The 27,956-nt window shown below is 39.9% G+C and overlaps 1 pseudogene; it reads right to left on the bottom strand.

The window, feature by feature from the left end:
- Nucleotides 1-4,910: 4,910 nt before the first annotated feature.
- On the bottom strand, nucleotides 4,911-15,723 carry LOC122135908 (annotated as a pseudogene).
- Nucleotides 15,724-27,956: the final 12,233 nt, after the last annotated feature.

Raw genomic sequence — 27,956 nt, 5'->3', positions numbered from 1 at the left:
TGAAAACTGATTCCAAGAGAGCCTTAAGAGGGTTCTCAGAAATTGCACTTGGCCAAATTACAAAGACTGAGCCATCACACTTTGCCTCATTGGGTCCTGTAGCGAGAAGAAATTAGCAAAGTATATCTGCTTGTAAATTTATTATTTAAAACGTCTTGTTAAAGAAAACTTCAGTTGATTTGCAGTTAGTGTTTTTGTCTGACTGGTAAGATGTCCACAAAAACATTTCCAGATCTCATATATATATATATGCATGTAAAAAATTGCATAATATAATGAAGTTAATATTCACAAATTACAGACATACATCATAAATGATATTATATATATTATCTATAAAATATATTGTATATTATCAACAAATACTATGAAGGCAATGAGACAGCTGAAAATGATCAGACCTCAGTGAAATGCATTAATGTAGAGCTGTATATACTGTATATCATGTTTAAAGCTTTGTAATATAGCAGTCTTATTTTGTGCATTATTAAAACAACGCTGATGTTGGCAGAATAAACATCATTCTTAAGTGCCTGTGTGTGTTTGTTTGGAATTAAATTCACTCCTTCACATGAAAGAAAGTGCTCATTGGAAATTCAAATGGGATGTCTGGGCTTGGTAATTAGCACTGGAGCAAGACCGCTCTAATTAAATCAAGCCTCTTTCCTCCTCAATGACAGGAAGAGCTCATCTCTGCTTTGTAGCCTGATAGTAGTTGTACCTGAATATTTTGGACTTGCCTTAGCCTTTTTCGCTGTATGAATCACATCATTGACATCTCCTGTCGCCAAGCACAAGAGATGGTTTGTGGAAGTTTGAAGGATATCGATTAAACGCCTCTTTCCTCACACACGTGGCTCTTTTGGGACAGATGACTGATCGTTTCAATTGAGGCTTTGCTTAGTCCAGGCTCAGAATGGCACAGTTGGTCTTGAGAAGTGTGATGAAGTACTGCAGCTGAATACTTTGGATGAAATATCACTTTATGAAAGAGAAACACTTTCATAGATCTTCTTTAAGCCCTGTTGCGACAGAGACTAATTTCCTAGAGGATTCACGTTGAGGAGCGAGTCTGATCAATAGAAAGTTCGCTTGAAAACAACACGGCCCTGTAATCATCATTGGGATCTATGGTGTTGGAATTAAATTGCTGCTTTTTAGAGCCGCTGCTGTTGTTGTTATTATTTTCCAGATGCACATGTTGGTGGAAAAATCCAAGATCCCTGTTGAAAGAAGCCAGAATAGCACAGAGACTTGAGACTTGTTTCCATGTTATTTTGCCACTCTTATGAAGTCAGATATTCATAGCCTGTATCTGGTTTTGTGCTCTCATACAGTATCTATTCAAATTAGCTGTTGTTTACTGACTCATTAAGGGGATGTGCATGATTTAGTCGTTTTGAATGTGCCATAAACCAAACCCAATCCCAGACTCTGACAAGCTCCATTAGGGCTCTTAACAGAAGTTAGTGGGGAATGTGCATTAGCAAATTGACTATGCACAAGACTCCAGGGCTCTTGGTGATTGCCTATACACACACACTCACAACATCGCAATGAAATGGGTGATGCAATGCTTCCAAGACACATGGTAAAAAGTCTGCTTTATTGGTTTCATCATAACAGTCTTCATTCCCATACAATCACATTTAGGTTCTGCATATGCAATATGTTTTAATAAGCTAAAATGATCAACAAGCTCCATTTTTAATGAATTTCATTAGATTTTTGCATCCAGAATGGTTCAGAATCGATTTGCACATGCATGTCTGTCTATGGTTGTGGGTGCATCAAACACTAAAGCTGGTGTCTCTGTTGTTTTGAAGAGAGTTTATTTGCAGTCTCTACTAAATGGTTTTCACTCCCTAACAGACCAAACACATATTGGAGAACAACCTAATTTTTAGATGCATAGCCATGTGAAAGTCATGCAAAAATCATGCAGCAACACAATATGAATTAAAATGTGGTTTGTACACAACGAAACAAAAATTTCTCCCACTACGGGAAAATGGCATTTACTCACTTTTTGTGCCATGTCATTTGTTGCAAATCTCAACTAACCTCGCCCTGACCCTCTCACTCGAAAATCCTAGAGAATACTTCACTATTAAGGCCTGTTCACACCGGGACGAATTTCGCGCGCGATATTCGCCGACGTTTAACGCCTCGTGACTAAACAAAGGGCGCCAATGTGCGTGTGCACACCGACGCGAAAAACGCCACGCGTAAAAAGCGTCATTTTTTAAAAAACGCCTCGGGTTCGTTTTTTTTGGTTTGACGCACCGCGTCAAAAACTATACGACCAATGAGAATGGCGCTTTTGCACACGTGTCTGGAGCTTCTGAAGTTACAGTAAAACACAACTTGGGGGCGCTCAAACACAAAACTGTCCTGCTGAGCACACATACGTAACAGCGAAGAAGATATAGGCCAAGTAGCGTCTACACACTGCCGGGAAGAAATAAGACGAAGAAGATGCAAGGCAAGATGCATGTAGAGTTGCTGGTCTCGTTGGTGTCGGAAACACAAAGAGAACTATATGGACAAACGCGACAGCGATTACAAAAATCTTGATAAAAGAGAACTAGTATTTCTAGTATTTCTGTTTTACATTAAGCGCCATCTAATGTCAGGGAAAGAATTTGCATGTTCACTCGGCTCATCGTCAGCGAAAATCGCTTGGGTGTGAACACAAAAAACGCGTTGAAAAACGCTGGCGAATAACGCGCACCGATATTCGTCCCGGTGTGTACGGCCCTTAATTCTGCCACTGATTAAATGGCAAAATGGGAATGACTAATTAATAGAAAGCACAACTTGGAATTGGAAGGTAAATACGTTAACAACAATACATTGTGTGCAAAAAATTCTGGTCCTTTGAGACGGTTTATACTGACTAAAATTGACTTTGTTTTATTAAAATACGTGAGTAAATTCATCCATTATGTCGATGCAAATACCTACAGTTGTACTTTTCTATTTTATTTATTTCTCAAAATATATTGATGCGATTACAGAAGCTACTTAGAAAGGAGGAAGGTGTATGTCATGTAAATAATGCACAATGCATCTTATTAATCAAAACGGATTCAAATTTTAGTTGTATTTATTTATTTGCCAGTATAGTCATGAGAATGAGGAAAGAGGTTTCAATTCAATTCTGCACAATGAATATGATCTATCCTAAAATTAGGACTTTCTTCACGCAAAATATAATTTCTTTTGATTTAGGGCTAAAAGACCCAGATATTTTCATGTGCTTCAGCATTTTGGAAGTTGATGAACAACTTTGACTTGAATCAGAGAGAAAGGCACAGTTAATAGTATAAAAACTGTCCTTGTGCCTCAACTCAGACTTTGTACGTTACATAATCATTGGAAAAGTTGAATGAAAAAGGTCAAACAGCTTGTTACAACCTTGCGTCTCAGGAAAAAGCACAGCCTGATTTGTTCTCAACGTGTGGAGCGGATCCTTCAAACCACAGAGAACACACATACCACCGAGTTTAATGACACAGCTTGCATAATTTCACAAAAAATAAATAAATAAATAAAAAACCCAGAATTGAACTGAACGAACCGGCATCCTATGAACCTAAATAAAACAGACGAAAGAGAAATGCAGTTTCAACAGCCTCGATTGAAAGATAGAAAATAGCTGTTACTAGCAGTGCATGATCACTCAACAGAAAAAGACTGAAATAGATTCAGGCTCATCCAGGCTTGAACAACACAATCCCTCTTCAGTCTCAACCCCACCCGACCACATTCACCCAGCAAGGCCCCCAGCCAAACTTCCCTGGGAAACAGAAACACACCTCAGGGAGATCAGGCTGTTAAACCGGGGCCATCATCCAAAGGTAAAGCTCACGAGTCAAAAGCAGAGAGGGGGGAAAGGGAAAGTGATGCTAGATTTGGAAGACTCAGGATACTTGCTCCAAACTATTTAAGGTAGAAGTGTTTAAGACTACTTGTGCTCCAAAAAATTCAAGACAACATAAACCGATAATCGGTTTGACTAATATTTACTTTTCTACATAAATAGTTATGGGAAGGTCAATAAACAACATATTCCGTGCATCTCTAAAGAAGTCTTTGATGACATCTTTACCACACTATGCATTCATCAAAAAACAGTGCAGTCATGTATTACACTAACATAAATGACTCAACTATACAGGATATGTCTTGACTATTAATCCTGCATTAAATTTATGAATGACTATTTAGATTGCTAAAAGGTGATTATGACAAGATCTAATTATGATATTTACAATGCATGTTTGGTTTTATTGTAGTGCATTATTAGATCCATTTAGATGTTGCATCACATGCAAACACCACTTCTACATATCGGTTATCTGACTTTTGGATTTAAGTCGTTGCTTTCAATCATTATTAAAAAAAGTAAAAATACTGAATTGGGGGATCTCTAAAGACATGATCCCTTTCCCTGCCCTCCCTGATGATTCTGACTCACAATACTTTGACTAAAATCATGTTGGACGTGTTTTTGTGCCAGATCTCACTAGCGTGGGTGGAAAGAAGTGGATCTGCGGTCTCCTCAGGCATGAGACCTGGATTACACTTTCCAAACCCACTTAAAACGCACCCACACTCATTGAGAAGGATATTGCACTGTAAAATGATGCCTTTTTGTTATTTTTCAGTAGCTGAGGCTGTTGAAACGGACAGGAGGTTGGCAAGATTTTTTTCCCACCATTTTTAACACTCATGCACAGATTTACGCTGGTTTCCCTTAAAGTAAAAAAAAAAAAAAAAAAAAAAAATAATAATAATAATTTACCATGGTAACCACACCATAAATTTCACCAGACATCAGTTAACTAAGGGTAATGTTATTATTGTTTATTATGAAATGTATTACATTGCTTTATTTTTATTTATTTTTGCTTTTACAGAAATGACAATTTGGTACATACTATGGTTACCATGGTACATTGCTATAAGGTTTACAAAAGGTAAAGCACCAGACAAACAGGGGAATTCTGGGGCATGCACTCAAGCAACGAGCACTTTCCACATTAAAACAAACAAACTTATGAATAAATGAAAAGCAAGGAATGACACAAATGTGGGACCTGACTGCAAGTTTATTTTTATATTACACTTTTAAAAACATGTATAAATTGGTCCGGCTTCAGAAACAAGGCACGCACTGTCTGGTTCACGATCTCAGTGTTTGTATCAGGCATTCCCTATATAAAAACATCCAAATTAGGTTAAAATTCTGAGCAGCGAGACACCATGCAAATAAACTTGTGATGCAGACTGGATGCTTTAATAGTAGGTCTCCCTCTCCACCCAACCTATGACAAAAATATAAAATTCAGATTAGCTCAGTAGGAGGTTTGCATGCATTGTACATGATCTGTATGCTCTGTTCTTAAAGGCCATCAACTTTAAAAATCTACAATGAAACACATTCTTCATTGAGAAGCAATCCCAGAATGCATTGCACATTTGCAATGTGGACAAAAAAAAAAAAAAAAAAAAAAAAAACACTAGTGAGCTGTTTATCTAGGCAGCATTTAAATTCAACACTGGCTTCGATCACACATTCTTCATTGACAAGGAATCCCAGAATGCATTGCAATGTGGACCAAAAAAAAATTTCAAAATCCAAGATGGCAGATATACTAAAGGATTTGGTGTGCTGAGAATAAAATAATAAGGTGCACTAAGAGCAAACAGCAACAGATGCTTTTTGGACTATAATGGTTAATTCTAAATATAATTGACTATTTTAGTCATTATTTATATCCTATCATGTTGTTACCCATGTAGTCAATACAGCTCACTAGGTTTGGAACAATATTTACCAAATTCATGCAAATAAAAATGATTGCCACTGTTATGAGGCATGGTGCAATAAAATATTATCTTACCTCCTGGGCTGCGTCGAATGATAAGTTTTCGATTTCATCATAAATAAAGATGAGGAGTGAGTAGGGGAAGGCGCCAGAACCACCAGTTTGGTCTGGAAAACAAATTGTACTGGTGTACCAAAATTAAATCACCAGTTCTAGACAGCTGTTACATGCATTACATTAGCAATCAATTTTCCCAATGAACTCTCCTAACAAAATACATTTCCCCTAAAAATTCATTAAACAATAAGCTCAGTCACATTCAGATTTTCATTCCATAAAGAGTAAAGCCTACTTCAGTGGGTACATTCTGAGGGCAACATCCATGCCAGGGCAGTAGGACAGGAAAGCTGCAAGTGCAGTTTCTTCAAAACAGTCCAAAGATGAGAATCTTATTCCTGTAAAGAACAGCAAACATGTAAGACTTCATATTCTGTTTTGAGCCATTTAGATTTAGGATTTATTGGCTGTTTACTTACTTCATTTCCTTGCTGGAAGACAGAGTTTCTTCTGGTCTTGCAAATGATCAAATCGGCCCCTGTACAATTACAATACTGGTGAAGAAGGCCGTGTGGCATGTGAACTCCACAATCTTCCTTTGCTCGTACGTCTGAGATGGTAAAGAACACAACTTTCAGATAAGGTAGTGGAAAAATTGTAACAATTATATGCCCACTGTATTTTTTTGAAAACAGTCACCCATTGTTGTCCATAACTGTCTTCTAGGTCATTGACGTATCTGTTCATCCCAGAACACTCGAATTTCCCAGCAATGACGACGGCAGGAAGCCATTTTCAGCCAAGATGACAAAATATGTGAAGAAGCCAGCCAGAGCTTGAATCATACCTGCCGAGAAAGAAAAAAGCAGGAGATTCAAAATCACCAAACTCTGTGCAGCTAGCAGTAGAGAAAATAGCCATGCAGAATTATAAACGTTTACGCTGTTAAGCAACTCTTACCTATCTGACCATAGGCTATGCTAATCAGCCTCTCGTTCACAAGTTGGTCCGTCTTAGGGTTCTGGGTTGACGCTTCATGATGTCACTCTCAGCAGCTTCATAGGCCAATGAGATTGCAGGAACCTTGAAGACAAGAGGACAATAACGTTTATTCAAGAAACATGATGCACTGAAGAAAAAAAATAAATAAATAAATAAAATACTGGTCAAGTGCGTTGCTTACCATGTCAGTACCCAGGTCAATGCAAAGAATGGTGACTGTACCCAAAGGAAGAGGGATGTTGGCAATGATAAACAAGAGGAAGGGGTGATCTCAGGGATGTTGCTGGTCAGTGTGTAGGCAATGGACTTCTTCAAGTTGTCAAAGATCAGACGGCACTAAAGTTAAAGACATGTCTGAGGACCAAGTCTCAAAGTAACCTTCAGAAATTTTCAGTCAAGGAAGTTCTCAAAAACATACCTTCTTCTACTCCTGTGACAATTGAGGCAAAGTTGTCGTCCAGAAGGATCATGTCAGCGGCCTGTTTGGATACATCAGATCCAGCGATACCCATAGCCACACCAATATCAGCCTTCTTCAGAGCAGGAGAATCATTGACACCATCACCGGTTACAGCTACAATGGCACCCTGTGGACAAACACAAATGAATGTAACATCGTGTTGTGACACATCTAAGTTCTTGTCCTAACCAGCTACGAACGCAACAAGCTGTTTTGTCAGTCACTTGGTTTCTACTGCTGTTATGTCATGCTGAGTAGCTGCGGTCTGCACTCAAAGCCCCCACTGATCCAAAATCTTCCTCCCTCTTAGCTTTATATTAACTTCTCTCACTGCGCCAGCCAAGTAAAGTACTTAACTCTTATCTTATCAAATTGACCTGGTAAAGTTTGATTGGTCGGAGATCGTAAAGATGACTAACCTGTCTTTGGCAGCCTTCGACGATAATCAGCTTCTGCTGAGGAGACGTTCTGGCAAAACAATTTCTGTGTGGTGTTTCAGACATCATCTAATTGCTCTGGGGACAGATCCTTCAGGTCACCACCATGGATCACACAGGCCTTGGCATCCCTTAAAAAAAAACATTAAAAGAAAATGAAAAAAACAGATGCAACAAATATCCAGGCCAGAAACATCCAACTCGAGGAGGAATCTGTTACCTTGGATTAACCTCATTAATAGGAATGTTTAAGCGGGCAGCAATGTCTTCAACGGTCTCGTTGCCCTCAGAGATGATACCCACTCCCTTGGCAATGGCCTTGGCTGTGATTGGATGATCACCAGTAACCATGATAACCTTGAAAGGGAGATTTTGAATAAGCAATTAGGATGCCTCTGGTTGTTTCTTCAAAACCACAAGCAGTTATTAGGAATGACTATGGTATACCTTGATTCCAGCACTCCTACATTTGCCCACGGCATCTGGTACAGCGGCACGAGGAGGATCGATCATGGACATAAGGCCAATGAAAGCACAAGTTCTCAGTGGGAAAGTTCACCTACTCTGTATCAAAATGGAAGCCCTCAGGGAACTGTTCGTCAGGAAGGTTGAAGTGGCAGAATCCTGTGGAAAAAAACAAGTTGATGGAAAGTGCAGATTGGAAACGCATGGTTTCAAAATTCAATTTAAAACCACAAAATTACCCCAGTACTCTTTCTCCAAGGCCCCCAAGTTCCAAGTAGGCATTCTGGAAGGCATCCTTCAACTCATCATCAAGCGGCTGCTCTTTTCCTTGAATCAAAATAGAGCTGCACCTGTCCAGGATCCTTTCAGGAGCACCTTTCATTACTAGAAGGTGAGTGGATTCAGTTGCATTGCTATTGGGGTTCTTAGGGATGGAGAGCTAAAATGGTCCATAAAACAGAAGATGTTAGACATCTGAAATTCATCCAAAGTGTTGGCCAAAGCAGGGGATGGTTTTACCTGGTATTTGTTGGTGGAGTTGAAGGGGATCTCGGAAATCTTGGTGTATTTTTCTCTCATCTCTTTCACCGATCCACAGCAGAGCTCAATACACTTCAGCAGGGCAGATTCAGAGGCGTCACCAGCCACGTCTCTCTGTGAAGGAAACAGGAAAGCATGAAAACAAGGGATGGTCTGAGAAAAAAATAAAAACATAAAAAATACCAACACGGTTCCATTTTAAAAACAGACTGCTTAGATGTTCCAGGAAATGCAAGGTAATTTGAGAGGTAACAGTCCAACAAATTAGTCCCATTACAAAAAAACAGAGTCTCTAGTTAGCTCATGGGACTCAAAGAATCCTAGAGGCAAACAGCCGAACAAAAGCACAAGCAAACCAACATTGCGAGCATGTAGTAAACAACTCTCAGATGGCATCAGCACACATGCAAAAAACTACTTTGTCAGACTTGGTAAATCTTTTGACAGACTTTCACAATGCATCAATACAGACCTTAAGAATTGGGAAGTTTTCTTGTTCTGCAAGGAAGACGGCACGGTTGCAGAGACCGGCGACACGTGCGAGGGCGGCCCAAAAGTAGCAGAGCTCCTGTCAAAGGAGGTTCCACTCTGGTTCTCTGTGGTGTCTGCTTCATTGAATATATCTGTTGTCAAACCACATGTGAGCCTACGGTCATTCGGTTTCTGGGTCAAAGTACCAGTATTGTCAGAGCAGATGGTGGAAGTCGAGCCAAGAGTCTCCACGGCTTCGAGAGATCTTCACCAGGCAGTTCTTCTTTGCCATGCGTTTGGCAGTCAGAGTCAAACACACCTTGAAAATACAAGAATGAGGTTTATTTCTCTTTGAGATTTACAGTTATTCCAAATTGTAGCAATTATTTTGACACTTACTGTTACGGTAGCCAGGAGACCTTCTGGCACATTAGCCACAATGATACCAATGAGGAAGATGACAGCTTCCAACCAAGAGTAGCCAAGGATCAGGGAGAGGATGAAAGAGAAAGAGACACAGGCCAGGAAGAACGGCTACACAGTGATGATGTGGATAAAGTTGCTCAATCTCAATTGAGATGGGAGTGCGACCAACTTCAAGGCCAGAAGCAAGAGTGGCAATACGACCCATGACAGTGCGGTCACCAGTGTTGATGACGACACCCCCTGGCAGTGCCTGTAAGCAAAATAAAATTCAATGAAATGTCTACTTTTAAATTGTTCGAACATTTGACTTCTTAAAGACTTCTAGTTTTCCATACCGTCAACACAGTTGGTAGAGAAAAACGCAATGTTTCTGGTCTCCAGTGGGTTATCGTTGGAGAAGTCAGGAGTACGAGTCTGGGGCTCAGATTCTCCAGTGAGGGAGGAGTTGTCCACCTGGAAAAGGACAAGATCATTAGTAAATCCTTGTAGACTTGAAACATGCCATTGGAGAAGACATTCCACCATGATTTATGGCAATGGTATTTCACCTTGCATCCATGAGCAGAAATGATACGCAGATCAGCAGGAATTCTATCGCCACCTTTGACTTCCACAAGATCTCCAACCACAACTTCTTCAGCATTGATATTATTCTTCCCTCCATCACGGATAACCAAGGCTTGCTATGTGACAAAGTGGAAGTGCACTTAACATCACTGAGGAAAAGAGAAATATCTTAATATATATATACATATTTTAGAATTATCAAGAGTACCTGAGGGACAAGGTTCTTAAAAGAGTCCATGATCTTGGAGCTCTTGGCCTCTTGATAGTACGAGAAACATCCAGTGATCATCACAACAGCAGAGAGTACAATACCCAAATACAACTGCGCAGGACAATGAAGGAGAGGTTAGGGATACTGCTAAAACAACAATGTGATCTTAAGAAACTCAAACAGGGTTTTTTTCCCTTACGTTATCATTGGCAGGCTCCTCCTCAGAGACCGCCTGGATGCCGTAGGCAAGAAAACAAAGGATGGCTCCAATCCACAGGAGAGTTGAGAATCCTCCAAAGAGCTGCTTGCAGAACTTGACCCATTCTGGGGTGGTTGGAGGTGGAGTCAAAGCGTTGGGTCCATCACGGACTTCCAAGATCTCCTTAGCACGAGTGCCCCTGACAATCCCTGGAGAAAGTGATGGGTTAGATAATGAAGATCCAAAGCGAGAGCTTTATGCCATTATACTACTATCAATGGTCTGTCATTTCAAATTCGGTACAGAAGCAAACTAACCATAGTTAAAATCACGAATGCTGTATTTCCTGGTTAGATTCACACACCAGGGACAGTTTGTGATCATCGTCCTAAAATAGCACAAAAACAGAACAATGTACATCTCAAAGATCACTACAATCAAAGTTTTGCCAATAGGTGCTTTCCAGAACTAAAACTGACTTACCAAGTCCACCTCTTTTTTGAGTTCATTCCATGTCTTTATCCTTCTCTTTCTTGCCCTGGGCTTTGACTTCTTCCCCCCCTGCTCTGAGGTGGCTGCCAGCTCATATTGTTCTCGTCCTTCCTGTGGTGGAACAAGCATAGAACAACCATTAAATCTCTTGAGCCATGTTATAACAATAGCATTTTTTTAAGGAATGCAAACTGCCTACATTTATTGATGGGTGTAGGTTTTAAAAGACTTGTATTATAAATACACAAAAAGTACTATTACCCAACTTATGAGGTGTAAAAGAAGTGCATAAAAGTGTCAAATATTAGCAAGAGATAACAGAGTGCAGATTGCGTGATCCCAATGGATAACGTGTAGTAATTAACATTTAACTTGAAAAGCAATTAACCAAATAACCTCTACTACTGTTAAGCAACAGTTCTTATTACAACTGAATTCTGCGAATACAATAGGTGACTCATTGCCTCACAACACGAACGGGAGCTGTTACGTGAATCACTTAAGTATAGAGCATTGATTGCTAGTTTGGCATTTAAAATCTGATCGTCATTTTAAGTCAGTGAAGCAAACAAACAGACTCTTTGTTTGAAAATGACGTGTCAATAAAAATAAAAAAAAACACTTGAAGCCTGCATAGTTCCAGAAAACATCTAACAACTTGGTTATTGTTGACATCATCAACAGTCAATTAACATAAATGACACATTATATATTTTGGTCTAAACGTTTGTTGCTACTGAAAACAACCATTTAAAAAAAAATAAGATTTTTCCATCAGCTTTCATGATTTCAGATCATCTTACAAAGACACAAGATATTTATCTCTGCATCAAATTTATATTTTTTTGCAGGTCAATCCATGTCCTGATACAAATCTACAAGCACACTGGTGTGGTTGTTATCTGTACATGAAAGCAACAGATGATGAAAGTGGCCAGAAACAAAGAACTCGACACCTGTAGTTCCCAAACTGAATATGACAGCTTACTTCAGAGCTCTTCCACGTATACGTATGCTGGTTTTACTTAAACGCTTAGTCCATCATTTCGAATATGCATATGAGCATTTTCACAACTTGCACATGTGTGTGGAAAATGTCACAAGGTTGAGCCAGAGGGTAAAAGATAAATCAACCATGGCAGAACCCTCATAAATATATCATATTTGTGAAAGAATATTTATCCGGACTTCATCAAATGAATAAAAATTCTATTCTTCCACGTCTTTTTATTTTTTTTTCTTATCTGGCACGTGAGCCAAAGTCGGTTCACTCAAGCACATCAGTGTTCTCCATACTGGGACTTTGCCCTGTTGCCATTGGAAACAGAGCCACACCTCCAGACCCATGAATGGGTTAAGTCACGTGTCAGGGCCAACTCTCTTTGTTTCAGAAGTGGCACAGGGGAGGGTGAAATGAAAACAGTGTACAAACTCCTCCACACCAGTCACAGGGCAATTGCTAAAGCTACAGCTTTTTAAATAAGCTCACTGTGGTTTAAGAGCAAGGACAGAAAATGAACAAAAACAACAGTGGGGTCGAAATGTGAAATTACTTCAGCAATAAAAATTGGGTGTGAAAAGGTGATTTAAAAAAAAAAATAAAAAAAAATTTTAAAAAAAAGTTTGTTCTTTAGAATGTCTTATACATTCATGAACAAAACCTGACAATCATGCTCTCCAGCATTATGAGAAGTTCCAAGAGCATCTTGAGTTCCATGGAAGACGACAATCTGACCACCTTTTCATCATCACATGATCAATGACACTAATAATTTACTTACATTTAACTAGTCACCTAGAGATATTAATATGTTCAAAATCCTCAAAGTGATAGAGATTCAATGTGGTCTGAGACTTTTGGACCCCAGTTGCATTTCTATTATGTCAAAATAAACATCCAGCATTTGTGGAAAACTATTTCTTTCTCACTTGCTGGTGGAACAGCAACAATGGGCTGGAGGTAAATGCATGTTACCATCTCATATGTTCAATGCACCACAAAAAAGGTAAGGGGCCCCGAGACAGCCGTCGGGGTCGTTGAGGAGGGGTGGTCAGTCTCTGTCAGATGAGACTGTCAATGACAAAAGGTTTCACTAACGCATAGTGACTGATGAATGGAAAGAATGTTAAACTCTTCTGCGATGGAGTGGCAGTCTTAGCTTATATACACCCTCGGGGGGAGTGAGACCACAGCTGTGGTCAAACACCTGATGGCTGGTCTTAAAACACACAATATACTAACAATTTTGTATGAAACAATGACTTTGCCCCTTAAAAAAGGGTTTATGTTTTTTTTTGCAGAAATTACTCTAAAAAGGAGAACATTTTCAGATTTCTACTTCCCTTTCCAATTACTTCGCTGAGTAATAATACCATGGTAAAACTGTATCATGTATAATTGCCATGTACATGGAATATTGTAAACGTGGCATTGGAGGTAGTTACTCTATATATGCCATTATGGTAACTCCAATGTAGAAATACAGTATTAAACCAGCAAATATCTCATTTAATTCTTATTTCAATATGACCCCCGCCACAAAATATTCCACAAAGCAAAACATACCATGAAATGCTGTTATTTCATATCAGTCTCTTCGCACACAACAGCAAGTCTATGTCTGCAAAGGAGAGACATCTGCCCCGTTGTGGTGGGATTTGATGGGGCTGGGGGCGTAAACTCAATGCACCAAAACCCAGATGAAACATGTGGATGGCTGTTTGCTCCCCATCACATGGGATACCCTGGGACCGAATGCTAATTCCCATTTACTGGTGCTCAGAGCCTCACATTAGGGAGTGGTATTCAGCTCTTACGCAATGCCACTACACGCTGGAATCATATTAAGAGTTAATGAACCCTACAGGAAGCAATCATAAAGATTATGACTGAATGTGAACGGAGAAACTAAAGAAAGCTAAGCATGTCACGCAGCTAATGAGATTTTACCGTTCCAGAATATAAATTTATTACAATTAATGCATAATTCTGCGAGACACAAAGACGTGTTTTCACAGCAGGTAAAGACTCGTTTTTTTTGAAGTCGAGCCTTACTCAACTAACTCAGCCTGCTCCACTTAAAGATAACGATGACGAACAGACGCGATGATAGCTAGTCTTCAAACCGAGACAACTTTATCATGTCAGACAACACCAACTAAAATTTAAACATGCGTTACTGTACAGCGACAAAAAAAAACATAACATGAACAACATCACTAACGCGTGAAAACTATAATGATTTTACATGTAAAGGTAGTTAACTGCACGCGTGTGGTATTGTGTGGCTGCTTAGAGGTTCTAAACACTGTTCAACTACACAGACACCAGCTCGCATTTTTACAATTAGATCAGTTTTAACGCTTTAAAAAGAGTTAGAGGACAAGTTTAACCGCGGTATGTCGTTTAAAGTGTAAATCCTAAGTCGGTTTTGCATGAAGTACTTACTATTATATTTCAACGAGTGTTCTTCATTCGGGGTTTGACTAACCCAAGCCTAGTTTTAACAGTGTTGTAGCTACGCAACATAAAACTCGCGATACAATTTTTTGAAACAGGCTACTCGTCTCGGTTCAGTTTTAAACGTGATATTTTAGCCTCTTGGTATAACTGGATGTATTCCTCATGCAGTGAAACAAAGTTCTTCACATTCAATCGCTGCATCTTTAGGTTTATTACCCAGCAAACACGTAAGTTTACAAAGGCACGCGTGCGATACGGGGTTGCCATCCAAGAAATAGAGTTGAGAAAAACAACAGTATCTACGCGAGTTTTACGGCGGTTCAAAACTGATACAATTTAATCACAATAACCGAGAGTGTATTCCGTGTGTCCCACACTCAGAACACACGTTGTCGAGCCAACTTGAAATGTTCTGTCGATAACTTGTAAAACTGCTTGAAGATTTTTTATACTACAGAGAAGCTGCAAACATCATCCGGAAGGCAAACAGCGGTCTCCAAAGTCCCTCGATTTGGTTTACAATAACATGATTATGTTAGCAGTTTGTAGCAAATGTACAATCTCACGAGACCGTTGACTGTATGTTGCTTCGACAAACAGGCCGTGTAACAAATCGCGTGCCGGACGACCTATAATGAGGAAAGCATTGCTCTGCCTTACAGGTCTCTCTAAGAAAACTTCTGTCAGTGTCTGAAGGCCAAGCACGTGTCTGTACATTAGAGTTAAGAATCTACTTTAAAAGCAACAGACTTAAACACTGCTATGCCAACCCCATCCGAGAATACAGACTTTTGAGGTTTAGGATGAACCCGTACAACGGCAATTCATTTCATTTAGACCAGACTAATTTGACATATTAAAACTAGCGGAAGTCAGTCATAACGTACGGGTAAGCGCCAGATTTATGGAAACCAACTACAGGTTACTAAACCCATTCTATTTCAGATAAACAACTGTATAAAACACAGAAAACACATAACTGCAAATTGCTAGCAGCCTTTAAGAATGAAACGACAAACACGTTCACACTTACTCCTCGTCCCATTTTGCTTCTTTTGATTAAAAACAACCACCTGGGTTTCCAAAAAAAAAGATCAAGCTTTCTTTAAAAACAACAAATTAAAAGTCCCCCATCCCGTTTCCTCTTCTTTTTTTCCTTGGTAACACCGTGTTGGGACGCGTATAAACATAAAGAAGATTCCGTACCAACCAGACACGCATCAAAGCCAGTGTGAACACTCAAAGCTTATATAGGCCTATATCGTGGGTTTTTTCACTGTGACGTCTTCCTGGATATTGTCATGGTAACGCGGAAGGAAGGAAGGTCGGGTGGTCTGCAGGGAAGACAAGCGCGGGGCTGGGGATTGTGAACAGGACTGATTCACCATTCTTGAACTTTGATCGTGTTAAATAATGTATCGCTTTTTCTATAGTATCAGTGCCGATCTCTTTTTTTTGTTTGAACTTATCTTTGTGAATTGCCTTTGAAGAAAAACTCTTAAAAGTCAATACCCTGTTAGAAAATACGGTTTAAGGCTCGTATATCCGTGTTTAGGAATGTGGTTTCTAGCTGGTCCACTAACTGACTGGACACCATGTTCCGAAAACCAGACCAGCAGTAAAACCAGCTGGAGGTGGTCCAGTTCGTAGCTGGTTTATTAGCGTTATAACAAGCCTAGACCATCTAGAAACTATTTAAAACCTAGGATTTTCCAGTGTTTAATGGTCTCCTTGAGAGCACAGTTACGAAATAAATATGGTTGCATGGAGTAACCTGGTTAAATTGTTTTAGAAATTATTAAATCATTTACATGGTCTTGAATAACAATGATTCATCCCCCACACCTAATTACCTACCCTGATGATGGTATGTGCTTGGGAAGCAAACGTAAGCATATTCAAGGTGTTAATCAATCTTAAAAGACTCATGACTTGCTTTGGTTGTTCCATTGTCTTATAAGCTAATATTTCTCAGTATTAATTCACGAAAGTGATAGCGGTTTAAGTTAGAATAATAGTAGAATTATTGCGTTAAGAGTGAAAATAATGCAAATGCGTGCATGTTGTTTTTTGGCTTATTTTTCACAAACCCGTGAATATTATTGAACTGTTGAACGCGCTTTGTTTTTAATAATCATGGGATTCACTAGTATACTGGGATTTGCTATCATTAGGATAATGTGAGCGCTCAATTTGACAGACTATTTTTAGCTCTATGTATGCGTCTGAGATTTTCGTATTTCATGGTCATACAGATATTTCCTTACTTTTTATGTTTTCCCAGATGATCCTCATTAGAGGGATTACAATCATTAAACACATGTACTGGAGTGTTTGTTGATGATGGAAACGGACCGAGTGACATGCATGTAAGTAGAACTGGCGCCTGCTGGAGACTGCATCTTCAAAGTAGGAAGAGCTAAAAATATCTTGAGAATTTTATTTACAAGCTGTGGGCTCTAGCCTATAAATGTGTTGGTCATGGAAACTATCATGTCACCCCCCCCCCTAATTTTTAGACAAGAAGAATGCCCATCTAGTGGTAAGTAGTGAAATCTGATGAGCCTGATCTTACAATGCCGCTATAAATACGTCACGTGCTGTGGTGCCTTTATCATGGCCAGGCTTTGCACATTTTCCACTTAAGTGTCGAATAAAGGTTTTACATTTTATATTCATTTGTGGGGACCAATAATTTAATGCAATGGATTGGTAGTGCATAATGAAGTCACAAATACAAATTCCTTCTAATTTGACAGTTTATTGCGTGTGATTTGAAAAAATGACCCAGACTTGTTGTAATGATTTTGATGAACATGAACAAAGTCTTATCAGTAGTGTCAGATAGTATTAGTTTCTTTTTGTCACCCCCATCCTGAAACAAAACCTGAGCATAGATATTAGAGGCTATTTTAGATCACCTGGCGAAAAGAACAATAATACTTTATGAAGTGATCTGCTATCGTAGAATACCCATTCAAAACCCAGGTTTCCCATCTTGGGAAACAGATACTTTAGAGCTTTAAAAATGAAAACCAAACAAACATAGATGTTATATCGATGTCAAAGACCTGCTAACATCTGTTAGTTTATATCTGTTATTACCTCCTGGTCTGTCCGCCTAAGGATGTATCTTCTAACATTCATTCATATACAAAGATGAGCAGCGCAGTAGGGGAAAGGCAACAGAACCACCATCATGGTCTAAAACATAACACCACCAGTGTTTAAGGTCAGATGGGAAAAAAATTTACAATATTCCCATTTCTTGTGTGTAAAAGACTAGTGTATGGTACCAGTTCCACCTACTTGAGAGGATACATTCTTAAAGCACACGGTCCATGCGAAAGAGTTTTCCTGGGCAGTAGGACAGGAAAGCTGCCAGCGCATGTTTCCTCAAACGAGACCAAAGATGAGGATTTTTGGTTCTATATGAAAGAAAAAAGTGGTGACAATATGGTTAGGCTTTCATAAAAACAGCCTTGTGTTACCCCATATTGCACACTTTATTACATGGCTGGAAGCACTTTGTTTTACATACCGTAAAGACTCGATATGTCCCGCTGTACAAGATAAGGAATGATACCATCCTGGTTCTTACGAGATGAATCAAGATCAACGGAAAAGACCCACTGCACAATGCACAATACTTGCGGAAGATATGCTGTGTGTTGTGCATGGGATGAAACTCCACAATCTTTCTGCGCTCATATGTCTGACAAAACAAAAAAAAAAAAACAGAAAAGCACTATTTACATGACTTGCTAAATCGTCATCACATTTGTTGTATTAATCAAATAGTTTTTTTTTTTTTTTTTTGGGTTTATTTTACAGTAGTGACACCTACCCCATGTGCATGGCCATAGCTATCTTCCAAGTCATTGAGATACTTATCGTTCCCAGTTGACTCGAATCACCTATTAAATCTGGAGGGCAGGAATCCGTCGCCGGGCAAGCATACAAGTAGGTAAAGAACCCCCTGCAACTGCTTGCATCATACCTAAAATAAGTATGATGACATTAAAAATTACAATTGGGAGGGTCTGTCAACTAATTGTGGTATCACCTAATATTAAGTGTTTGTTTTGTATTTGTACTAATGTATTTATGTCATATAGAGCACTTTATATTTTTACATTTCAGATCCATTCCAGTTTCTTTATATTAAAACAGGAGCGCGGCGCCATGTTTTTTACTTCCAGGCGAACTAAGGGGCATGGCTGCAAATAGCAATTATGAAGTTTCGTTTATTATATTATGCACTGACTAACGATATTCCTGGTTCAGCATGGCTTGCTGGCAGTATTTATGTATAATACGCAGACACAAAGATTTGAGATTTTTTCAAAGTATAACCAGAATGTACATCAAATGAAAATAAACAGACACAATAATACTGTAACGCAGATGCTTTTCTTGTACAGTGGCTAGCCTCAGCTTCTGCAGTATGGGTTGAACCTTTAATAATAATTAAATTAAATATTAGGCTAAAGCTAGAGTACATTTTGAAAAACCAGTCAAAGAATGAACATAGCGCTAACAGTAAAGAACGTCTGTTTAGAGTAAGCATGCTCTTACCAATTTGGACCGTAGGCCATACTGATGAGCCCTCTCATTCAACACAGTTTATCTGTTTTAGGCATTTCTGGGTTGTTCTCTCGTCAATGAATGTCACTTTCAGACAGGAGTTTCGTAGGGCCAGGTGTAGAATAGCAGGAACCTGTGGAAACGTTAAACAACAAATCAAAACCATTTCATTTAAGTTTTTGACCATTTGTGGGGGAGGGAGTCAAACAAAACTAAGGCCTCAGCCACATGGATCAGAGGTCACCCACTAAGGATAAAAGCATTGCTACATCGAACTGTTTGTTGTTTTCAAAAATGGACAAAAAAACCAAAAAAAACAGTGAACATCCAGTATGGATAACACTGAAGGAGCAGACATTACTGTATGTGAAGAGTTCTATGTGGTGTAACGGGTGAGTAAGAGCTTTACACTAAATTATTCAAAGTGTTTTTTTTTTCTGACTGACCAGTAGGTGGCAATAAAAACAAAACTCAACACAATAGCTGCAATTACAATTACAAAGTTACATCCTATGCATTCTATCCAAGACAAGGCCAACCTTGTTGTGGTTGGGATCCTATTCACTGGCATGGCCAATCAGACAGATTTCCAGTGCGTACACGAGACGACAAGGTGCTGTACAATATCACACTAGATCATATATACAAGTAATAATTCTACATGTCCTCAAGTAGTTTGTGCCATCCATGAATTCACATAAAATACTAACTGTGTCCGCTTTGTCAACAACCAACACATGTTAGCAGTGCCACAGCTGATACATGCAGATCATGGTGACAGTGCCCAAAGGTATAGGAATATTTAGCAATGTAATGAACAAGAGGTAAGGTGATATCTCCATGGATTTCTTGCTGTTCCCGTGTGTAGCAATGGACTTTTTCAAGTTGTCAAGATCAGACGTCCTAAGACAGTAATGAAAAATAGATATAGAATATACAGCACAAAAGTTTACTCGTTACATAATTCTTCAGTCAGTAAATGTTCAAAATACAAATAAGACTAGTCTCTACCTTCTTCATACTGCCAGGTGACAAAATGTTGCCAGGCCAAAGTGTGTGTACGTCCAGAAGGATCATGTCAGCTAGCCTTTTTAGATACGTCGAGATCCAGCGATATGCCCATCAGCCACACCAATATCCCGCCTTACTTCAGAGCAGGAGAATCATTGCCACATCAAACCGTTTACAGCTACAATGGCACCCTGCTAAGAGAAATAAAATTCATTAAAAATGGTTCCTTCAGGGTAAAATTTTTCTACAGTCTCCAAATAGGATTGGACGCGACATTACCTGTCGCTGACACCCTTCTACATTTATCAGCTTTTGTGGTGGAGAGGTTCTGGCAAACACAATCTTCTGTGTGGTGTTTCCAGGATATCATCCAGCTCTTTCTCACTCATAGTCTTCCGTTCTCAACACAGATGTACCGACACAGGCGCGTTGGCATCGGTCTAGCAGGATACATCAGATGAAGTTTATTAAGTAGACTGTCTAAGAGCAAAATTCAAAACGTTGGTGTGAATAAAGATTTTTGTTAATTCTTTAGGGAATGTGAAGTAACCAATTGAGATTGACCTCGAAAGTCACAAAACGGTGATGTTATTAAAACGTAGCAGCCCTGTGTTTTCTCCCACAGGTTCTCTATGCCGTTTCACAAGAGGATAATGCCAAACCCCCTTGTGCACAATAGCCGTAGCTGTAATTGGAGGTCGCCAGTAACCATGTATACCTGTAAATTGAAGATTCTGAATTTAGTAATTCTGTATTGAACTGATGAGATGTACATGCAGACAAGTAAGTAAACCAAAGTTGGATTAATGCTGATGCCGACTAAAGGTGTGTACATATGTCAAACGAAAGTGGGACGTTGGAGACCCACGAAACCAACTTCTTGAATTCAAGACCCATTAGAAAATAAAAAAAAAGTGGCGTAAAAACCATAGTCTTAGCTGTGGTAGTATGGTGAAGTAACCTGTAGGATAAGAAGACGCGAATGAGAAGCACTTGTACTCAAGTATGATAATCAGTTAATTTGCAAGTAAAAAGGTCTTACATGAGTAATCAAGACCTCAGAGTCTTGCAACAGTACAAGTGTTGCAAACAACACCATGGATTGTATAGTCCATGGGCAACGATTAACAAGCTCCTGCACAGAATATGCCCACAGCATCGTGGTTACGCTGCAATGCCGGGAGATACACAATCATCGACATGAGAGCCAACAAAACCCAGGTTCTCGTGGGGATTGTCACTTCCGTCGGTATCAAATGCAAAAAACCCTCAAGGAAAATTGTGGTGCATCAAAAGGCTGGTCTACAAGTTGCAGAAAGCCTTTTGAGTGCAGGAACACCAAGGTCCCATAATAAGATGTAAGATAAAAGATTCAGGTGCATTCGGCTCATACCCTGACAAACTCCCACAAAGGTTATAAACTTCACATAAAGGTTGGAACTTGGAACCAGACACGGTAACTGTTCTTCAAGACCCTGGTCACCAAAGTTCTACATAAAGACAATATATTGGAAGCATCTTTGCATTTCACCACAATCTTCCAAAGGCTGCTCTTTTTTCCTTGAATCAGAAATCAAAAATCAGGAGCCTCGATCCCAATTCCCTCAGGGGCTCCCTTCATCACCAGCAAGGTGCTGTTATACGTCTGACTGAAGTTAGGGCATTCTTAAATGATAAGTGATAATGAGGACGCTAAATGAAAATGCGCATGTTTATGATGAGGGATGTTATAAGAAGAAGACTATCATAAATCTGATAAAATCATCACGAAATAATGTCAAATATCCAAAATACCATGATACCGTTGTTGGTAGGAGTTGAAAACAGGGATAAACTACACAAGAAGAGTCATAGGTTTGGTACTAAGTCATATAGGAAAGAGACATAATCTCTCACATTCGCATTGATGCACCTGAAGACCGCAGCAACAGCTCATACACTTCAACAGGGTCAAACTCTGAGGCAATCGCCAATCTCGTGTCGCGCTGCAGAAGATTTCTATTCTTTACTGATAGTGATCTTGGTACGATCGCGATTAACTGATTTACTTTACCTAACACTATAAATCTTAATAATGCTATAGTTATTTCTTTAAAGCTCACGCACTAAAGCGCAATTACACCTTACAGAGATTGGGCTACATGGGCTTTTGGATCGAGCGAAACGGAATAAGCACAAAGATATGCAAAAAGGCCCGACCGAATGAGACACGTGCAAGAGCAAGACGCAAGTTTGGAGAGCTCCTAATCAAGAATTGGAGGGCATCAATCTGGTCGTTACTCGTATTTGGTGCATCTGCCTATGCATGAAATTGGGTATGGTCAACCAACAATGGTGGGACAGGGCGTGACGGCACTCATTCGGTTTCTGGGTCAAGTTACAGTCTTGTACAGAGCAGATTGGTGGCGGTCGATCCCACGGATTACTCTACGGCTTCGTCGATTTCTTCACCAGGCAGTTTCGTCTTTGCCATACGCTTTGGCCGGAAAGGAGCAAGAGATAGACACCACACCAATACGACCAGTAGGTATACCCAGTTAGAGAATAAGAAGTCCGTTGGGCTCAAGCGAAGTGAAATACGTTTGGTGGCTCTAGTAGTGTACATTGAACTCTGACGTTACAGTTACAGTGGCAATGAGACCTTGAGGTAAATGATCAAACACCAGATACCAACCCACACCATGACAGCTGCCAAGAATCCATATCCCAAGTAAGCATGGAATTAATGAGTAAGGAGAACACCGCCAGGGAATCACAGCTACAGACCATGTGAGTGTGATAAGGTTTAGGAAGGCGAGAATGTACATACGAAAATACAGGTCTTTATAAGCAAATGTGTTGATAGAGTATGGTATTGTCCACCTGCCAGACTGAAAGATGAGGCAAGAAGTGCAAATACGACCCAATGACAGTTACGGTCACCGTTTTTGTTGACAATCCCCTCTGGCTGTACCTACGCAGGAAGAAAAAAATATTCAATTAAGAAATGATCTAGGAAGAAAACTTTTTTTATACAAACAAACTTCTAAATCTGTTTTAACTCTGGTACCTGTCAACACCGTTTATGTGAGACATCTAACGGCTAACTGTTGGCTGAGTTCTCACAAAAGGAGTTATATCTATTGGAACTAGGCTCAATGGGAGGAGAAACGAGTTCGTGGGCGCCATGCAGGATATCTACACAGTGATGTGGGAAGTTGTCCACCTGGAAGGAAAGAAAGGAAGAATAACAATGAATATCCTTGGATAGAATTTGACCAGGATCTTATGGTTAATTAACCAGCGAGGGTGTTGTGTTGATTGGGTCTAGCTTTGGGGTGTTTTCAATACCTTCAATTCTAAAATTTGAGCTACTACTCTGTATAAGGGACACATGGTCGTCCAAGAGAGTCAAGTTTAGACAGTACCTAGCTGGTTGGTATGAGTTAAAAAACCATTATATCTAACCACAATATCTTCCACCAACCAAAACCATTGGTTTGAACAGCAGAGGTTGTTTTGACCAGAATTAAACGAAAATTCTCGCGACACACTTAAGGGATCGCCCCTGAAGTGCCTTGAACCCCAGCAATTAGTCTGTTTGTTTGGTGACAACTATACAATATTCGTCAACTGACGCACAGGAGAGATAGAAGGATTCTGGACATATATTGAGCAGCCCCGACCCTCGTTGAAATTTAAAATAGACCAATAATATTGTTGTATACCTCTGCTCAGTTCAGAGCCGGTGATCTCAGTAAAAGCCGCATTTGACAGCCACAGTCTAATAGATTACTCCCTAGACTGTATCTGACAACATGTGAAAGAACACATCTTAAGTAAAACAAAATAGTGGGTCATACAAGTCACGCTGCTGATGAAGCTGCGTGTAGTTGTAAAAGCGTTTACTATAGGCTGATTCCGCATTTGATCCGCAACGGTGTGTCTCTAATGTCGCTGGACAGGTAGACCAACTTCCAGATCGACTTGTATGCGCTGCTGCCACGGTTTTGCGTAAAAACAGAACGCGTGAAACGCAGACCTCATTTGGTACCAACTAGGAAAAGACTTATTTCACTGGTCTGAATTGGTTCCCTATTTCCCAGTATGTCCCGAACCTTGTGCCCAACTATCGCCCTGTTGCCTGTACCTAAACGGACTACTACACTTGTGACCGACTCTCAGCCGGCACTTCCTTAATCACTCTATAGTGCAGGGGGTGGGGGGCGCTTCTGCTAGATCGGATTCTAAAGAAATGAGCATGTTTGATTGGTTGGGACCTTAGAAGATCACTTGACAATGGGAGAAAATGGTGAAAGTCACTTTCAAAAAAGAAGAAACTTTGAGAAAACACTTTTTTGGCAGCAAGAGGACAAACTGCAAGAGCTTTTGAATGCTTTATAAATCTTCATAAGAAATGCGAAATTTTGGGTCACTGATTTGGAGTCATCACTGCCTTTAGAGATACCTCTAGTACTAACGATACTTGATACTAACTGAAGCTACACACCAACCAACTTTAATTCTTGAATTTCATGGTGGTACTTTTAAGAAGCCTGTTTGAATGTTCACTGGAAGACCCGCCATCAATTCTGGTGACAACACTTCAGAATTCCACATACTTTTCAAAAGTGGGAGTATTTTTACTTTTTTTTGCCATTCTTTTGCGCTTTATTAGTCTTCCATTGCAGAGTCACATGATGCAGAGACAATAATCACGAAGATCAGCTGGGATTTGCTTCTGTGCCTCCAACCCTTTGGACATCCAACAAGTGTCCCCTAGCGTACAGGGAACCACCCTGCCTGGCATTGATACATAACTTTTTCCCCTCGTCCATCACTAATCATGCACAACCATGGCTTAATCTACAAACCCAGAATGTATTAGAATGAAGTTTTATGTGTGAGAAGAGATACAGTGGTTTTATCAGAATATAGTTTTTAATTTCATTACCTGAGGTACAAGGTTCTTAAAAGATTCCATGATTTTTAGAGCTCTTGGCTTCTGGTAGTAGTATGAGAAGGCATCCTGTTATTAATGACAACCGCAGGCAGCACAATTCCCCAGGTAACAGCTGGAAAATAAAAACAGGTTCACAGTGGAACTATTATGCTTGATTCACTATGTTTGTGACAAATGAACTATTTATGCATAAATAATTGATTATAGGTTTTTTGCTCTATCGTACATTGTCATTTGCGGGTTCATCCTTCAGGAAGGCAGCTTGGATTCCGTATGCCAGGAAACAAAGAATTGCACACCAATCCACAGCAGCGTTGAGAACCCACCAAAAAAAGCTGTTTGCAGAACTTGACCCTTAGAAAGCTGGAGTCATGGTTGTAGGTGGGGTACCGGGCATTGGATCCCACAACGGAAAGCTCCGATCTCCTTTGTCATGGGGGGGGGGGAAGAAGGACAATCCCTGCCATCAACCATACAAGAGTTATCAACAGTTGGTTTAAACGTTGTTGTCATGTGAGTGAAGCGTTGAAACGTGTCCGTTTATTGATGAGTTTGTAATCAGACACGTACAAAAATAGAATATAAAATAACTAAGACAGACTTCAAGGATATATTGTTGGAAAAACGAAAAAAAGCTGGCGCATGTCTGGTGATGTCCTTTATGAGAGCGGGCGTTAGGGCTATCATTTGTGTTAAGGTCATAGCTGGGGCCAGAGAGATTTAGTGTCCAAGTCTTAGTTGGTGGTAGGTTAATGACACGAAGACGCACGGTCACCGGAGTGGTCTCAGAAGTTGGCTTAGGACCAGGTGACAGTGTTTCGCATAAATGAGTCAATTCCAATTAATATAGTAATGCACATAGGCTGTCAGATCTTACCTTATAAAATGTTAGCTAGGGTCTGAGGGGGGGGGGGGGGGGGGTGCGGGGGGTGCGTGGGGGGGGGGTGGGAAGTGGGGTCGGGGTGGGCGGGGGGGGGGGGGGGGGGGGGGGGTGTGGCAAAGTGTACCTTGATTATGTAGAACACATTCCTTACACATTAAAATGGCCTATGCCTGTACAATAGTCAAAATTATACAGATCTTTACCATACCTTTCACAGACCACCATTATATACACATTTTTAACAGTAATGTTGCTTTTGAGTTTGACAGGTCGCAGTACCATAGGTACGTTTAATCATCAAGAAATTATATTAGTTAAGCGCAGTCCATATCTTTTTAAACAGGCGTAAGATAATACCAGCACTCATTGAAGTCCATCCATATCAAGATCAAAACATTCTCATGAGACTCGATTTTTAAATACATTAGGTTTCCTAAATTTGTCCATGCAAACACATCACGCCTTGTTAAATCGGTTTCCACTATTTGCGTGGTTACAGTTTCGTACCATGGTCAACTTTGGGTAAGCATGACCCTGCAGAAACCAAAATTTGCCCAGTTCACACACCCGCGCGGTGGTTATTGTTGAAATGTAACCTTTTACGAATGCAATGTTTAGTTTCTAAATGTACTTATATATATTAATGTCGCCACAGATCCACTTCTTTTTTTGAGGTCCGTCCATGCGTCCGTTACTGCTTTCTTTTGCCTTTGTTGCTTGGTTTTGGGCTCCAATCGTTCTGTAAGTTGCCCAGACACAATTTTGTACTATATCGTTTCCCCGTCTATCCACAAATTAAACAATACTTAGCATATGCAACAAACACATTAACCTTAACGAGAGACAAGAGAGAAAGAAAAGAAAAAACTGAGAGAGAAAAATGGAGGCAACAAAAACCAATGTGCACTGAAACTGGCAGTATATAAAATATAGCCATGGTCCACTCACTCCAAGGCCCCATTTTCCTCGAGTATTATATATATATCCAATTTATGCATCTCTGAGCTCTTAGGAATCTTAGATGTTTGTAGTTCTCCTGAAAGCCTCTCCGGAGACAAAAAAGCCTTCCTGTGTGTCACAAGTCAGGTTCACCAAATTTTAATACCGGACCGAACTTCCACTGTATTCCAGAGTAGATTGAAGGGGGCAGGGCTGTATATTTGCTGCTGCCTCGAGCTTTAACATTTTTCAACAACTTCATCATCCGAACAGGTAGTATCTGATTCATTCTGACAACCAGTATCGTGTGCTAGGTAACTAGCACTATCTCAATATATTGAAAAGACCCTGTTGGTACGTTAATTTGCACCTAATTTATTAGTTTAAAAAAAAGAAAAAAAAAAAATAACTTTGTGCATGGTGCTCTAGTTGATTTGTCTTCAACATTTTTAAGTTTCTCTGCACCTTATAATTCACTTATTTTTCCCATGGGGCCACCAACCGACTTTTTTTATGACTTTGGTTTCCACTTCTTCCGCATTTCAAAGGTCAGTGATGAACAACGCCTGAGTTCTGTTATTACCTATTAATTGTGTCCGTTGGCATTCAAACACCCGTTATTATCGCTTGATAAACCAATCCACACACTATAGTCGCTTGCACCGAGGAACCTATACAATTACCTATCTCTTAGGAATTCTCATATGCTAGTGTGGCCCACACGGTTTTTGTTACGTTTTTTTGTAAACGTCGGTCAGCATTCGTTTCGCTGTCCACGCAAACATAGGATTCAGTTTTAGTTCCAACTGTTAATAGCTATTTCACACACTGCATTGGCCCCCACTTATGCATCTGTGAGCTGGATTGCCACATTTCCCTTTTGAAGGTTTGCATCCCAGTTGGTTTTGGTAATTATCTCCAGGAAAACCAGGATCCAGCGGGTGCGCTGGAAGCTCTAGAGATGCCT

This window comes from Cyprinus carpio, chromosome B1 (genome assembly GCF_018340385.1).
Source record: "Cyprinus carpio isolate SPL01 chromosome B1, ASM1834038v1, whole genome shotgun sequence".
Lineage (NCBI taxonomy): Eukaryota > Metazoa > Chordata > Actinopteri > Cypriniformes > Cyprinidae > Cyprinus > Cyprinus carpio.
This window is presented reverse-complemented; position numbering and strand designations above follow the sequence as displayed.